Below are 17,659 nucleotides of genomic sequence, written 5' to 3' on the forward strand. Positions count from 1 at the left end.
TTTCTTATGGAATTTAATGGGCGACAACATTTTGACCCCAAACCGAGAGGATTCTGGGATGTTTGTGGTTTTTTGGTAATAACTCTGGAAGGACACGTCGCAGACCCATCAAGGTGGTAATCGTACTGCTCGCCTCGTCGAGAGGAATCCAAATATATGAATGGTTAAGCTATTTGATATGAAATGAACGAGCGACCAATAAAACAACATGTATTATGGGGTTGAATGCTTTTTGCTATTCACAAAATAAAACAAAAGCAGTCATGCAAATATATGAATTTTCACAGCACAACAAAATCAGTTGCACCATTCAATTCCGCTCGTCCAGACGGGGAGAATTCAATCACTTTCATTCGATGCGACGTTTCTTATGGGATTTAATGAGCGACAAAATTTTGACCCCAAACCGAGAGGATTCTGGGATGTTTGTGTTTTTTTGGTAATAACTCTGGAAGGAAACGTCGCAGACCCATCAAGGTTGTACTCGTACTGCTCGCCTCGTCGAGAGGAATTCAAATATGTGAATGGTTAAGCTATTGGATATGAAATGGACGAGCGACCAATGAAACAGCATGTATTATGGGGTTGAATTCTTTTTGCTATTCACAAAAAAAAACAAATGCAGTAATGCAAATATCTGAATTTTCACAGCACAGCAAAATCAGTTGCACCATTCAATTCCGCTCGTCCAGACGGGGAGAATTCAATCACATTCATTCGATGCGACGTTTCTTATGGGATTTAAAGAGCGACAACATTTTGACCCCAAACCGAGAGGATTCTGGGATGTTTGTGTTTTTTTGGTAATAACTCTGGAAGGAAACGTCGCAGACCCATCAAGGTGGTACTCGTACTGCTCGCCTCGTCGAGAGGAATCCAAATATGTGAATGGTTAAGCTATGGGATATGAAATGGACGAGCGACCAATAAAACAGCATGTATTATGGGGTTGAATGCTTTTTGCTATTCACAAAATAAAACAAAAGCAGTCATGCAAATATCTGAATTTTCACAGCACAGCAAAATCAGTTGCACCATTCAATTCCGCTCGTCCAGACGGGGAGAATTCAATAACATTCATGCGATGCGACGTTTCTTATGGGATTTAATAAGCGACAACAGTTTGACCCCAAACCGAGAGGATTCTGGGATGTTTGTGGTTTTTTGGTAATAACTCTGGAAGGAAACGTCGCAGACCCATCAAGGTGGTACTCGTACTGCTCGCCTCGTCGAGAGGAATCCAAATATATGAATGGTTAAGCTATGTGATATGAAATGGACGAGCGACCAATAAAACAGCAATTATTATGGGGTTGATTGCTTTTTGCTATTCACAAAATAAAACAAAAGCAGTCATGCAAATATCTGAATTTTCACAGCACAGCAATATCAGTTGCACCATTCAATTCCGCTCGTCCAGACGGGGAGAATTCAATCACATTCATTCGATGCGACGTTTCTTATGGGATTTAATGAGCGACAACATTTTGACCCCAAACCGAGAGGATTCTGGGATGTTTGTGGTTTTTTGGTAATAACTCTGGAAGGAAACGTCGCAGACCCATCAAGGTTGTACTCGTACTGCTCGCCTCGTCGAGAGGAATTCAAATATGTGAATGGTTAAGCTATTGGATATGAAATGGACGAGCGACCAATGAAACAGCATGTATTATGGGGTTGAATGCTTTTTGCTATTCACAAAAAAAAACAAATGCAGTAATGCAAATATCTGAATTTTCACAGCACAGCAAAATCAGTTGCACCATTCAATTCCGCTCGTCCAGACGGGGAGAATTCAATCACATTCATTCGATGCGACGTTTCTTATGGGATTTAAAGAGCGACAACATTTTGACCCCAAACCGAGAGGATTCTGGGATGTTTGTGTTTTTTTGGTAATAACTCTGGAAGGAAACGTCGCAGACCCATCAAGGTGGTACTCGTACTGCTCGCCTCGTCGAGAGGAATCCAAATATGTGAATGGTTAAGCTATGGGATATGAAATGGACGAGCGACCAATAAAACAGCATGTATTATGGGGTTGAATGCTTTTTGCTATTCACAAAGTAAAACAAAAGCAGTCATGCAAATATCTGAATTTTCACAGCACAGCAAAATCAGTTGCACCATTCAATTCCGCTCGTCGAGACGGGGAGAATTCAATCACATTCATTCGATGCGACGTTTCTTATGGGATTTAATAAGCGACAACATTTTGACCCCAAACCGAGAGGATTCTGGGATGTTTGTGGTTTTTTGGTAATAACTCTGGAAGGAAACGTCGCAGAACCATCATGGTGGTACTCGTACTGCCCGGCTCGTCGAGCGGAATCCAAATATATGAGTGGTTCAGCTATGGGATATGAAATGAACGAGCGACTAATAAAACAACATGTATTATGGGGTGAATGCTTTTTGCTATTCACAAAATAAAACAAAAGCATATCATGCAAATATCTGAATTTTCACAGCACAGCAAAATCAGTTGCACCATTCAATTCCGCTCGTCCAGACGGGGAGAATTCAATCACATTCATTCGATGCGACGTTTCTTATGGGATTTAATGAGCGACAACATTTTGACCCTAAACCGAGAGGATTCTGGGATTTTTGTGGTTTTTTGGTAATAACTCTGGAAGGACACGTCGCAGACCCATCAAGGTGGTAATCGTACTGCTCGCCTCGTCGAGAGGAATCCAAATATATGAATGGTTAAGCTATTTGATATGAAATGAACGAGCGACCAATAAAACAACATGTATTATGGGGTTGAATGCTTTTTGCTATTCACAAAATAAAACAAAAGCAGTCATGCAAATATATGAATTTTCACAGCACAACGAAATCAGTTGCACCATTCAATTCCGCTCGTCCAGACGGGGAGAATTCAATCACTTTCATTCGATGCGACGTTTCTTATGGGATTTAATGAGCGACAAAATTTTGACCCCAAACCGAGAGGATTCTGGGATGTTTGTGTTTTTTTGGTAATAACTCTGGAAGGAAACGTCGCAGACCCATCATGGTTGTACTCGTACTGCTCACCTCGTCGAGAGGAATTCAAATATGTGAATGGTTAAGCTATTGGATATGAAATGGACGAGCGACCAATGAAACAGCATGTATTATGGGGTTGAATGCTTTTTGCTATTCACAAAAAAAAACAAATGCAGTAATGCAAATATCTGAATTTTCACAGCACAGCAAAATCAGTTGCACCATTCAATTCCGCTCGTCCAGACGGGGAGAATTCAATCACATTCATGCGATGCGACGTTTCTTATGGAATTTAATGGGCGACAACATTTTGACCCCAAACCGAGAGGATTCTGGGATGTTTGTGGTTTTTTGGTAATAACTCTGGAAGGACACGTCGCAGACCCATCAAGGTGGTAATCGTACTGCTCGCCTCGTCGAGAGGAATCCAAATATATGAATGGTTAAGCTATTTGATATGAAATGAACGAGCGACCAATAAAACAACATGTATTATGGGGTTGAATGCTTTTTGCTATTCACAAAATAAAACAAAAGCAGTCATGCAAATATATGAATTTTCACAGCACAACGAAATCAGTTGCACCATTCAATTCCGCTCGTCCAGACGGGGAGAATTCAATCACTTTCATTCGATGCGACGTTTCTTATGGGATTTAATGAGCGACAAAATTTTGACCCCAAACCGAGAGGATTCTGGGATGTTTGTGTTTTTTTGGTAATAACTCTGGAAGGAAACGTCGCAGACCCATCAAGGTTGTACTCGTACTGCTCGCCTCGTCGAGAGGAATTCAAATATGTGAATGGTTAAGCTATTGGATATGAAATGGACGAGCGACCAATGAAACAGCATGTATTATGGGGTTGAATTCTTTTTGCTATTCACAAAAAAAAACAAATGCAGTAATGCAAATATCTGAATTTTCACAGCACAGCAAAATCAGTTGCACCATTCAATTCCGCTCGTCCAGACGGGGAGAATTCAATCACATTCATTCGATGCGACGTTTCTTATGGGATTTAAAGAGCGACAACATTTTGACCCCAAACCGAGAGGATTCTGGGATGTTTGTGTTTTTTTGGTAATAACTCTGGAAGGAAACGTCGCAGACCCATCAAGGTGGTACTCGTACTGCTCGCCTCGTCGAGAGGAATCCAAATATGTGAATGGTTAAGCTATGGGATATGAAATGGACGAGCGACCAATAAAACAGCATGTATTATGGGGTTGAATGCTTTTTGCTATTCACAAAATAAAACAAAAGCAGTCATGCAAATATCTGAATTTTCACAGCACAGCAAAATCAGTTGCACCATTCAATTCCGCTCGTCCAGACGGGGAGAATTCAATCACATTCATGCGATGCGACGTTTCTTATGGGATTTAATAAGCGACAACAGTTTGACCCCAAACCGAGAGGATTCTGGGATGTTTGTGGTTTTTTGGTAATAACTCTGGAAGGAAACGTCGCAGACCCATCAAGGTGGTACTCGTACTGCTCGCCTCGTCGAGAGGAATCCAAATATATGAATGTTTAAGCTATGTGATATGAAATGGACGAGCGACCAATAAAACAGCAATTATTATGGGGTTGATTGCTTTTTGCTATTCACAAAATAAAACAAAAGCAGTCATGCAAATATCTGAATTTTCACAGCACAGCAATATCAGTTGCACCATTCAATTCCGCTCGTCCAGACGGGGAGAATTCAATCACATTCATTCGATGCGACGTTTCTTATGGGATTTAATGAGCGACAACATTTTGACCCCAAACCGAGAGGATTCTGGGATGTTTGTGGTTTTTTGGTAATAACTCTGGAAGGAAACGTCGCAGACCCATCAAGGTTGTACTCGTACTGCTCGCCTCGTCGAGAGGAATTCAAATATGTGAATGGTTAAGCTATTGAATATGAAATGGACGAGCGACCAATGAAACAGCATGTATTATGGGGTTGAATGCTTTTTGCTATTCACAAAAAAAAACAAATGCAGTAATGCAAATATCTGAATTTTCACAGCACAGCAAAATCAGTTGCACCATTCAATTCCGCTCGTCCAGACGGGGAGAATTCAATCACATTCATTCGATGCGACGTTTCTTATGGGATTTAATGAGCGACAACATTTTGACCCCAAACCGAGAGGATTCTGGGATGTTTGTGGTTTTTTGGTAATAACTCTGGAAGGAAACGTCGCAGACCCATCAAGGTTGTACTCGTACTGCTCGCCTCGTCGAGAGGAATCCAAATATGTGAATGGTTAAGCTATTGGATATGAAATGGACGAGCGACCAATGAAACAGCATGTATTATGGGGTTGAATGCTTTTTGCTATTCACAAAATAAAACAAAAGCAGTCATGCAAATATCTGAATTTTCACAGCACAGCAAAATCAGTTGCACCATTCAATTCCGCTCGTCGAGACGGGGAGAATTCAATCACATTCATTCGATGCGACGTTTCTTATGGGATTTAATAAGCGACAACATTTTGACCCCAAACCGAGAGGATTCTGGGATGTTTGTGGTTTTTTGGTAATAACTCTGGAAGCAAACGTCGCAGACCCATCAAGGTGGTACTCGTACTGCTCGCCTCGTCGAGAGGAATCCAAATATGTGAATGGTTAAGCTATGGGATATGAAATGGACGAGCGACCAATAAAACAGCATGTATTATGGGGTTGAATGCTTTTTGCTATTCACAAAATAAAACAAAAGCAGTCATGCAAATATCTGAATTTTCACAGCACAGCAAAATCAGTTGCACCATTCAATTCCGCTCGTCCAGACGGGGAGAATTCAATCACATTCATTCGATGCGACGTTTCTTATGGAATTTAATGGGCGACAACATTTTGACCCCAAATCGAGAGGATTCTGGGATGTTTGTGGTTTTTTGGTAATAACTCTGGAAGGAAACGTCGCAGACCTATCAAGGTGGTACTCGAACTGCTCGCCTCGTCGAGAGGAATCCAAATATATGAATGGTTAAGCTATGGGATATGAAATGGACGAGCGACCAATAAAACAACATGTATTATGGGTTGAATGCATTTTGCTATTCATAAAATAAAACAAAAGCAGTCATGCAAATATCTGAATTTTCACAGCACAGCAAAATCAGTTGCACCATTCAATTCCGCTCGTCGAGACGGGGAGAATTCAATCACATTCATTCGATGCGACGTTTCTTATGGGATTTAATAAGCGACAACATTTTGACCCCAAACCGAGAGGATTCTGGGATGTTTGTGGTTTTTTGGTAATAACTCTGGAAGGAAACGTCGCAGAACCATCATGGTGGTACTCGTACTGCCCGGCTCGTCGAGCGGAATCCAAATATATGAGTGGTTCAGCTATGGGATATGAAATGAACGAGCGACTAATAAAACAACATGTATTATGGGGTGAATGCTTTTTGCTATTCACAAAATAAAACAAAAGCATATCATGCAAATATCTGAATTTTCACAGCACAGCAAAATCAGTTGCACCATTCAATTCCGCTCGTCCAGACGGGGAGAATTCAATCACATTCATTCGATGCGACGTTTCTTATGGGATTTAAAGAGCGACAACATTTTGACCCCAAACCGAGAGGATTCTGGGATGTTTGTGTTTTTTTGGTAATAACTCTGGAAGGAAACGTCGCAGACCCATCAAGGTGGTACTCGTACTGCTCGCCTCGTCGAGAGGAATCCAAATATGTGAATGGTTAAGCTATGGGATATGAAATGGACGAGCGACCAATAAAACAGCATGTATTATGGGGTTGAATGCTTTTTGCTATTCACAAAGTAAAACAAAAGCAGTCATGCAAATATCTGAATTTTCACAGCACAGCAAAATCAGTTGCACCATTCAATTCCGCTCGTCCAGACGGGGAGAATTCAATCACATTCATTCGATGCGACGTTTCTTATGGAATTTAATGGGCGACAACATTTTGACCCCAAATCGAGAGGATTCTGGGATGTTTGTGGTTTTTTGGTAATAACTCTGGAAGGAAACGTCGCAGGCCCATCAAGGTGGTACTCGAACTGCTCGCCTCGTCGAGAGGAATCCAAATATATGAATGGTTAAGCTATGCGATATGAAATGGACGAGCGACCAATAAAACAACATGTATTATGGGTTGAATGCATTTTGCTATTCATAAAATAAAACAAAAGCAGTCATGCAAATATCTGAATTTTCACAGCACAGCAAAATCAGTTGCACCATTCAATTCCGCTCGTCGAGACGGGGAGAATTCAATCACATTCATTCGATGCGACGTTTCTTATGGGATTTAATAAGCGACAACATTTTGACCCCAAACCGAGAGGATTCTGGGATGTTTGTGGTTTTTTGGTAATAACTCTGGAAGGAAACGTCGCAGAACCATCATGGTGGTACTCGTACTGCCCGGCTCGTCGAGCGGAATCCAAATATATGAGTGGTTCAGCTATGGGATATGAAATGAACGAGCGACTAATAAAACAACATGTATTATGGGGTGAATGCTTTTTGCTATTCACAAAATAAAACAAAAGCATATCATGCAAATATCTGAATTTTCACAGCACAGCAAAATCAGTTGCACCATTCAATTCCGCTCGTCCAGACGGGGAGAATTCAATCACATTCATTCGATGCGACGTTTCTTATGGGATTTAATGAGCGACAACATTTTGACCCTAAACCGAGAGGATTCTGGGATTTTTGTGGTTTTTTGGTAATAACTCTGGAAGGACACGTCGCAGACCCATCAAGGTGGTAATCGTACTGCTCGCCTCGTCGAGAGGAATCCAAATATATGAATGGTTAAGCTATTTGATATGAAATGAACGAGCGACCAATAAAACAACATGTATTATGGGGTTGAATGCTTTTTGCTATTCACAAAATAAAACAAAAGCAGTCATGCAAATATCTGAATTTTCACAGCACAACAAAATCAGTTGCACCATTCAATTCCGCTCGTCCAGACGGGGAGAATTCAATCACATTCATGCGATGCGACGTTTCTTATGGGATTTAATAAGCGACAACAGTTTGACCCCAAACCGAGAGGATTCTGGGATGTTTGTGTTTTTTGGTGATAACTCTGGAAGGAAACGTCGCAGACCCATCAAGGTGGTACTCGAACTGCTCGCCTCGTCGAGAGGAATCCAAATATATGAATGGTTAAGCTATGGGATATGAAATGGACGAGCGACCAATAAAACAACATGTATTATGGGTTGAATGCATTTTGCTATTCATAAAATAAAACAAAAGCAGTCATGCAAATATCTGAATTTTCACAGCACAGCAAAATCAGTTGCACCATTCAATTCCGCTCGTCGAGACGGGGAGAATTCAATCACATTCATTCGATGCGACGTTTCTTATGGGATTTAATAAGCGACAACATTTTGACCCCAAACCGAGAGGATTCTGGGATGTTTGTGGTTTTTTGGTAATAACTCTGGAAGGAAACGTCGCAGAACCATCATGGTGGTACTCGTACTGCCCGGCTCGTCGAGCGGAATCCAAATATATGAGTGGTTCAGCTATGGGATATGAAATGAACGAGCGACTAATAAAACAACATGTATTATGGGGTGAATGCTTTTTGCTATTCACAAAATAAAACAAAAGCATATCATGCAAATATCTGAATTTTCACAGCACAGCAAAATCAGTTGCACCATTCAATTCCGCTCGTCCAGACGGGGAGAATTCAATCACATTCATTCGATGCGACGTTTCTTATGGGATTTAATGAGCGACAACATTTTGACCCTAAACCGAGAGGATTCTGGGATTTTTGTGGTTTTTTGGTAATAACTCTGGAAGGACACGTCGCAGACCCATCAAGGTGGTAATCGTACTGCTCGCCTCGTCGAGAGGAATCCAAATATATGAATGGTTAAGCTATTTGATATGAAATGAACGAGCGACCAATAAAACAACATGTATTATGGGGTTGAATGCTTTTTGCTATTCACAAAATAAAACAAAAGCAGTCATGCAAATATCTGAATTTTCACAGCACAACAAAATCAGTTGCACCATTCAATTCCGCTCGTCCAGACGGGGAGAATTCAATCACATTCATGCGATGCGACGTTTCTTATGGGATTTAATAAGCGACAACAGTTTGACCCCAAACCGAGAGGATTCTGGGATGTTTGTGTTTTTTGGTGATAACTCTGGAAGGAAACGTCGCAGACCCATCAAGGTGGTACTCGTACTGCTCGCCTCGTCGAGAGGAATCCAAATATATGAATGGTTAAGCTATGTGATATGAAATGGACGAGCGACCAATAAAACAGCATGTATTATGGGGTTGAATGCTTTTTGCTATTCACAAAATAAAACAAAAGCAGTCATGCAAATATCTGAATTTTCACAGCACAGCAATATCAGTTGCACCATTCAATTCCGCTCGTCCAGACGGGGAGAATTCAATCACATTCATTCGATGCGACGTTTCTTATGGGATTTAATGAGCGACAACATTTTGACCCCAAACCGAGAGGATTCTGGGATGTTTGTGGTTTTTTGGTAATAACTCTGGAAGGAAACGTCGCAGACCCATCAAGGTTGTACTCGTACTGCTCGCCTCGTCGAGAGGAATCCAAATATGTGAATGGTTAAGCTATTGGATATGAAATGGACGAGCGACCAATGAAACAGCATGTATTATGGGGTTGAATGCTTTTTGCTATTCACAAAATAAAACAAATGCAGTAATGCAAATATCTGAATTTTCACAGCACAGCAAAATCAGTTGCACCATTCAATTCCGCTCGTCCAGACGGGGAGAATTCAATCACATTCATTCGATGCGACGTTTCTTATGGGATTTAATGAGCGACAACATTTTGACCCCAAACCGAGAGGATTCTGGGATGTTTGTGTTTTTTTGGTAATAACTCTGGAAGGAAACGTCGCAGACCCATCAAGGTGGTACTCGTACTGCTCGCCTCGTCGAGAGGAATCCAAATATGTGAATCGTTAAGCTATGGGATATGAAATGGACGAGCGACCAATAAAACAGCATGTATTATGGGGTTGAATGCTTTTTGCTATTCACAAAATAAAACAAAAGCAGTCATGCAAATATCTGAATTTTCACAGCACAGCAAAATCAGTTGCACCATTCAATTCCGCTCGTCCAGACGGGGAGAATTCAATCACATTCATTCGATGCGACGTTTCTTATGGAATTTAATGGGCGACAACATTTTGACCCCAAATCGAGAGGATTCTGGGATGTTTGTGGTTTTTTGGAAATAACTCTGGAAGGAAACGTCGCAGACCTATCAAGGTGGTACTCGAACTGCTCGCCTCGTCGAGAGGAATCCAAATATATGAATGGTTAAGCTATGGGATATGAAATGGACGAGCGACCAATAAAACAACATGTATTATGGGTTGAATGCATTTTGCTATTCATAAAATAAAACAAAAGCAGTCATGCAAATATCTGAATTTTCACAGCACAGCAAAATCAGTTGCACCATTCAATTCCGCTCGTCGAGACGGGGAGAATTCAATCACATTCATTCGATGCGACGTTTCTTATGGGATTTAATAAGCGACAACATTTTGACCCCAAACCGAGAGGATTCTGGGATGTTTGTGGTTTTTTGGTAATAACTCTGGAAGGAAACGTCGCAGAACCATCATGGTGGTACTCGTACTGCCCGGCTCGTCGAGCGGAATCCAAATATATGAGTGGTTCAGCTATGGGATATGAAATGAACGAGCGACTAATAAAACAACATGTATTATGGGGTGAATGCTTTTTGCTATTCACAAAATAAAACAAAAGCATATCATGCAAATATCTGAATTTTCACAGCACAGCAAAATCAGTTGCACCATTCAATTCCGCTCGTCCAGACGGGGAGAATTCAATCACATTCATTCGATGCGACGTTTCTTATGGGATTTAATGAGCGACAACATTTTGACCCTAAACCGAGAGGATTCTGGGATTTTTGTGGTTTTTTGGTAATAACTCTGGAAGGACACGTCGCAGACCTATCAAGGTGGTAATCGTACTGCTCGCCTCGTCGAGAGAAATCCAAATATATGAATGGTTAAGCTATTTGATATGAAATGAACGAGCGACCAATAAAACAACATGTATTATGGGGTTGAATGCTTTTTGCTATTCACAAAATAAAACAAAAGCAGTCATGCAAATATCTGAATTTTCACAGCACAGCAAAATCAGTTGCACTATTCAATTCCGCTCGTCCAGACGGGGAGAATTCAATCACATTCATTCGATGCGACGTTTCTTATGGGATTTAATGAGCGACAACATTTTGACCCCAAACCGAGAGGATTCTGGGATGTTTGTGTTTTTTTGGTAATAACTCTGGAACGAAACGTCGCAGACCCATCTAGGTGGTACTCGTACTGCTCGCCTCGTCGAGAGGAATCCAAATATGTGAATGGTTAAGCTATGTGATATGAAATGGACGAGCGACCAATAAAACAGCATGTATTATGGGGTTGAATGCTTTTTGCTATTCACAAAATAAAACAAAAGCAGTCATGCAAATATCTGAATTTTCACAGCACAGCAATATCAGTTGCACCATTCAATTCCGCTCGTCCAGACGGGGAGAATTCAATCACATTCATTCGATGCGACGTTTCTTATGGGATTTAATGAGCGACAACATTTTGACCCCAAACCGAGAGGATTCTGGGATGTTTGTGGTTTTTTGGTAATAACTCTGGAAGGAAACGTCGCAGACCCATCAAGGTTGTACTCGTACTGCTCGCCTCGTCGAGAGGAATCCAAATATGTGAATGGTTAAGCTATTGGATATGAAATGGACGAGCGACCAATGAAACAGCATGTATTATGGGGTTGAATGCTTTTTGCTATTCACAAAATAAAACAAATGCAGTAATGCAAATATCTGAATTTTCACAGCACAGCAAAATCAGTTGCACCATTCAATTCCGCTCGTCCAGACGGGGAGAATTCAATCACATTCATTCGATGCGACGTTTCTTATGGGATTTAATGAGCGACAACATTTTGACCCCAAACCGAGAGGATTCTGGGATGTTTGTGTTTTTTTGGAAATAACTCTGGAAGGAAACGTCGCAGACCCATCAAGGTGGTACTCGTACTGCTCGCCTCGTCGAGAGGAATCCAAATATGTGAATGGTTAAGCTATGGGATATGAAATGGACGAGCGACCAATAAAACAGCATGTATTATGGGGTTGAATGCTTTTTGCTATTCACAAAATAAAACAAAAGCAGTCATGCAAATATCTGAATTTTCACAGCACAGCAAAATCAGTTGCACCATTCAATTCCGCTCGTCCAGACGGGGAGAATTCAATCACATTCATTCGATGCGACGTTTCTTATGGAATTTAATGGGCGACAACATTTTGACCCCAAATCGAGAGGATTCTGGGATGTTTGTGGTTTTTTGGTAATAACTCTGGAAGGAAACGTCGCAGACCTATCAAGGTGGTACTCGAACTGCTCGCCTCGTCGAGAGGAATCCAAATATATGAATGGTTAAGCTATGGGATATGAAATGGACGAGCGACCAATAAAACAACATGTATTATGGGTTGAATGCATTTTGCTATTCATAAAATAAAACAAAAGCAGTCATGCAAATATCTGAATTTTCACAGCACAGCAAAATCAGTTGCACCATTCAATTCCGCTCGTCGAGACGGGGAGAATTCAATCACATTCATTCGATGCGACGTTTCTTATGGGATTTAATAAGCGACAACATTTTGACCCCAAACCGAGAGGATTCTGGGATGTTTGTGGTTTTTTGGTAATAACTCTGGAAGGAAACGTCGCAGAACCATCATGGTGGTACTCGTACTGCCCGGCTCGTCGAGCGGAATCCAAATATATGAGTGGTTCAGCTATGGGATATGAAATGAACGAGCGACTAATAAAACAACATGTATTATGGGGTGAATGCTTTTTGCTATTCACAAAATAAAACAAAAGCATATCATGCAAATATCTGAATTTTCACAGCACGGCAAAATCAGTTGCACCATTCAATTCCGCTCGTCCAGACGGGGAGAATTCAATCACATTCATTCGATGCGACGTTTCTTATGGGATTTAATGAGCGACAACATTTTGACCCTAAACCGAGAGGATTCTGGGATTTTTGTGGTTTTTTGGTAATAACTCTGGAAGGACACGTCGCAGACCCATCAAGGTGGTAATCGTACTGCTCGCCTCGTCGAGAGAAATCCAAATATATGAATGGTTAAGCTATTTGATATGAAATGAACGAGCGACCAATAAAACAACATGTATTATGGGGTTGAATGCTTTTTGCTATTCACAAAATAAAACAAAAGCAGTCATGCAAATATCTGAATTTTCACAGCACAGCAAAATCAGTTGCACTATTCAATTCCGCTCGTCCAGACGGGGAGAATTCAATCACATTCATTCGATGCGACGTTTCTTATGGGATTTAATGAGCGACAACATTTTGACCCCAAACCGAGAGGATTCTGGGATGTTTGTGTTTTTTTGGTAATAACTCTGGAAGGAAACGTCGCAGACCCATCTAGGTGGTACTCGTACTGCTCGCCTCGTCGAGAGGAATCCAAATATGTGAATGGCTAAGCTATGGGATATGAAATGGACGAGCTACCAATAAAACAGCATGTATTATGGGGTTGAATGCTTTTTGCTATTCACAAAATAAAACAAAAGCAGTCATGCAAATATTTGAATTTTCACAGCACAGCAAAATCAGTTGCACCATTCAATTCCGCTCGTCCAGACGGGGAGAATTCAATCACTTTCATTCGATGCGACGTTTCTTATGGGATTTAATGAGCGACAAAATTTTGACCCCAAACCGAGAGGATTCTGGGATGTTTGTGTTTTTTTGGTAATAACTCTGGAAGGAAACGTCGCAGACCCATCAAGGTTGTACTCGTACTGCTCGCCTCGTCGAGAGGAATCCAAATATGTGAATGGTTAAGCTATGGGATATGAAATGGACGAGCGACCAATAAAACAGCATGTATTATGGGGTTTAATGCTTTTTGCTATTCACAAAATAAAACAAAAGCAGTCATGCAAATATCGAATTTTCACAGCACAGCAATATCAGTTGCACCATTCAATTCCGCTCGTCCAGACGGGGAGAATTCAAACACATTCATTCGATGCGACGTTTCTTATGGGATTTAATGAGCGACAACATTTTGACCCCAAACCGAGAGGATTCTGGGATGTTTGTGGTTTTTTGGTAATAACTCTGGAAGGACACGTCGCAGACCCATCAAGGTGGTAATCGTACTGCTCGCCTCGTCGAGAGGAATCCAAATATATGAATGGTTAAGCTATTTGATATGAAATGAACGAGCGACCAATAAAACAACATGTATTATGGGGTTGAATGCTTTTTGCTATTCACAAAATAAAACAAAAGCAGTCATGCAAATATCTGAATTTTCACAGCACAGCAAAATCAGTTGCACTATTCAATTCCGCTCGTCCAGACGGGGAGAATTCAATCACATTCATTCGATGCGACGTTTCTTATGGGATTTAATGAGCGACAACATTTTGACCCCAAACCGAGAGGATTCTGGGATGTTTGTGTTTTTTTGGTAATAACTCTGGAAGGAAACGTCGCAGACCCATCTAGGTGGTACTCGTACTGCTCGCCTCGTCGAGAGGAATCCAAATATGTGAATGGTTAAGCTATGGGATATGAAATGGACGAGCTACCAATAAAACAGCATGTATTATGGGGTTGAATGCTTTTTGCTATTCACAAAATAAAACAAAAGCAGTCATGCAAATATCTGAATTTTCACAGCACAGCAAAATCAGTTGCACCATTCAATTCCGCTCGTCCAGACGGGGAGAATTCAATCACTTTCAATCGATGCGACGTTTCTTATGGGATTTAATGAGCGACAAAATTTTGACCCCAAACCGAGAGGATTCTGGGATGTTTGTGTTTTTTTGGTAATAACTCTGGAAGGAAACGTCGCAGACCCATCAAGGTTGTACTCGTACTGCTCGCCTCGTCGAGAGGAATCCAAATATGTGAATGGTTAAGCTATGGGATATGAAATGGACGAGCGACCAATAAAACAGCATGTATTATGGGGTTGAATGCTTTTTGCTATTCACAAAATAAAACAAAAGCAGTCATGCAAATATCTGAATTTTCACAGCACAGCAAAATCAGTTGCACCGTTCAATTCCGCTCATCCAGACGGGGAGAATTCAATCACATTCATGCGATGCGATGTTTCTTATGGGATTTAATAAGCGACAACAGTTTGACCCCAAACCGAGAGGATTCTGGGATGTTTGTGTTTTTTGGTAATAACTCTGGAAGGAAACGTCGCAGACCCATCAAGGTGGTACTCGTACTGCTCGCCTCGTCGAGAGGAATCCAAATATATGAATGGTTAAGCTATGTGATATGAAATGGACGAGCGACCAATAAAACAGCATGTATTATGGGGTTGAATGCTTTTTGCTATTCACAAAATAAAACAAAAGCAGTCATGCAAATATCTGAATTTTCACAGCACAGCAATATCAGTTGCACCATTCAATTCCGCTCGTCCAGACGGGGAGAATTCAATCACATTCATTCGATGCGACGTTTCTTATGGGATTTAATGAGCGACAACATTTTGACCCCAAACCGAGAGGATTCTGGGATGTTTGTGGTTTTTTGGTAATAACTCTGGAAGGAAACGTCGCAGACCCATCAAGGTTGTACTCGTACTGCTCGCCTCGTCGAGAGGAATCCAAATATGTGAATGGTTAAGCTATTGGATATGAAATGGACGAGCGACCAATGAAACAGCATGTATTATGGGGTTGAATGCTTTTTGCTATTCACAAAATAAAACAAATGCAGTAATGCAAATATCTGAATTTTCACAGCACAGCAAAATCAGTTGCACCATTCAATTCCGCTCGTCCAGACGGGGAGAATTCAATCACATTCATTCGATGCGACGTTTCTTATGGGATTTAATAAGCGACAACATTTTGACCCCAAACCGAGAGGATTCTGGGATGTTTGTGGTTTTTTGGTAATAACTCTGGAAGGAAACGTCGCAGACCCATCAAGGTGGTACTCGTACTGCTCGCCTCGTCGAGAGGAATCCAAATATGTGAATGGTTAAGCTATGGGATATGAAATGGACGAGCGACCAATAAAACAGCATGTATTATGGGGTTGAATGCTTTTTGCTATTCACAAAATAAAACAAAAGCAGTCATGCAAATATCTGAATTTTCACAGCACAGCAAAATCAGTTGCACCATTCAATTCCGCTCGTCCAGACGGGGAGAATTCAATCACATTCATTCGATGCGACGTTTCTTATGTAATTTAATGGGCGACAACATTTTGACCCCAAATCGAGAGGATTCTGGGATGTTTGTGGTTTTTTGGTAATAACTCTGGAAGGAAACGTCGCAGACCCATCAAGGTGGTACTCGTACTGCTCGCCTCGTCGAGAGGAATCCAAATATGTGAATGGTTAAGCTATGGGATATGAAATGGACGAGCGACCAATAAAACAGCATGTATTATGGGGTTGAATGCTTTTTGCTATTCACAAAATAAAACAAAAGCAGTCATGCAAATATCTGAATTTTCACAGCACAGCAAAATCAGTTGCACCATTCAATTCCGCTCGTCCAGACGGGGAGAATTCAATCACATTCATTCGATGCGACGTTTCTTATGGAATTTAATGGGCGACAACATTTTGACCCCAAATCGAGAGGATTCTGGGATGTTTGTGGTTTTTTGGTAATAACTCTGGAAGGAAACGTCGCAGAACCATCATGGTGGTACTCGTACTGCCCGGCTCGTCGAGCGGAATCCAAATATATGAGTGGTTCAGCTATGGGATATGAAATGGACGAGCGACCAATAAAACAGCATGTATTATGGGGTTGAATGCTTTTTGCTATTCACAAAATAAAACAAAAGCAGTCATGCAAATATCTGAATTTTCACAGCACAGCAAAATCAGTTGCACCATTCAATTCCGCTCGTCCAGACGGGGAGAATTCAATCACATTCATGCGGTGCGACGTTTCTTATGGGATTTAATAAGCGACAACAGTTTGACCCCAAACCGAGAGGATTCTGGGATGTTTGTGTTTTTTTGGTAATAACTCTGGAAGGAAACGTCGCAGACCCATCAAGGTGGTACTCGTACTGCTCGCCTCGTCGAGAGGAATCCAAATATATGAATGGTTAAGCTATGTGATATGAAATGGACGAGCGACCAATAAAACAGCATGTATTATGGGGTTGAATGCTTTTTGCTATTCACAAAATAAAACAAAAGCAGTCATGCAAATATCTGAATTTTCACAGCACAGCAATATCAGTTGCACCATTCAATTCCGCTCGTCCAGACGGGGAGAATTCAATCACATTCATTCGATGCGACGTTTCTTATGGGATTTAATGAGCGACAACATTTTGACCCCAAACCGAGAGGATTCTGGGATGTTTGTGGTTTTTTGGTAATAACTCTGGAAGGAAACGTCGCAGACCCATCAAGGTGGTACTCGTACTGCTCGCCTCGTCGAGAGGAATCCAAATATGTGAATGGTTAAGCTATGGGATATGAAATGGACGAGCGAC

Source organism: Petromyzon marinus, chromosome 46 (assembly GCF_048934315.1).
Source record: "Petromyzon marinus isolate PM22_M1 ecotype Great Lakes invasive population chromosome 46, UKy_Petmar_22M1.pri1.0, whole genome shotgun sequence".
Lineage (NCBI taxonomy): Eukaryota > Metazoa > Chordata > Hyperoartia > Petromyzontiformes > Petromyzontidae > Petromyzon > Petromyzon marinus.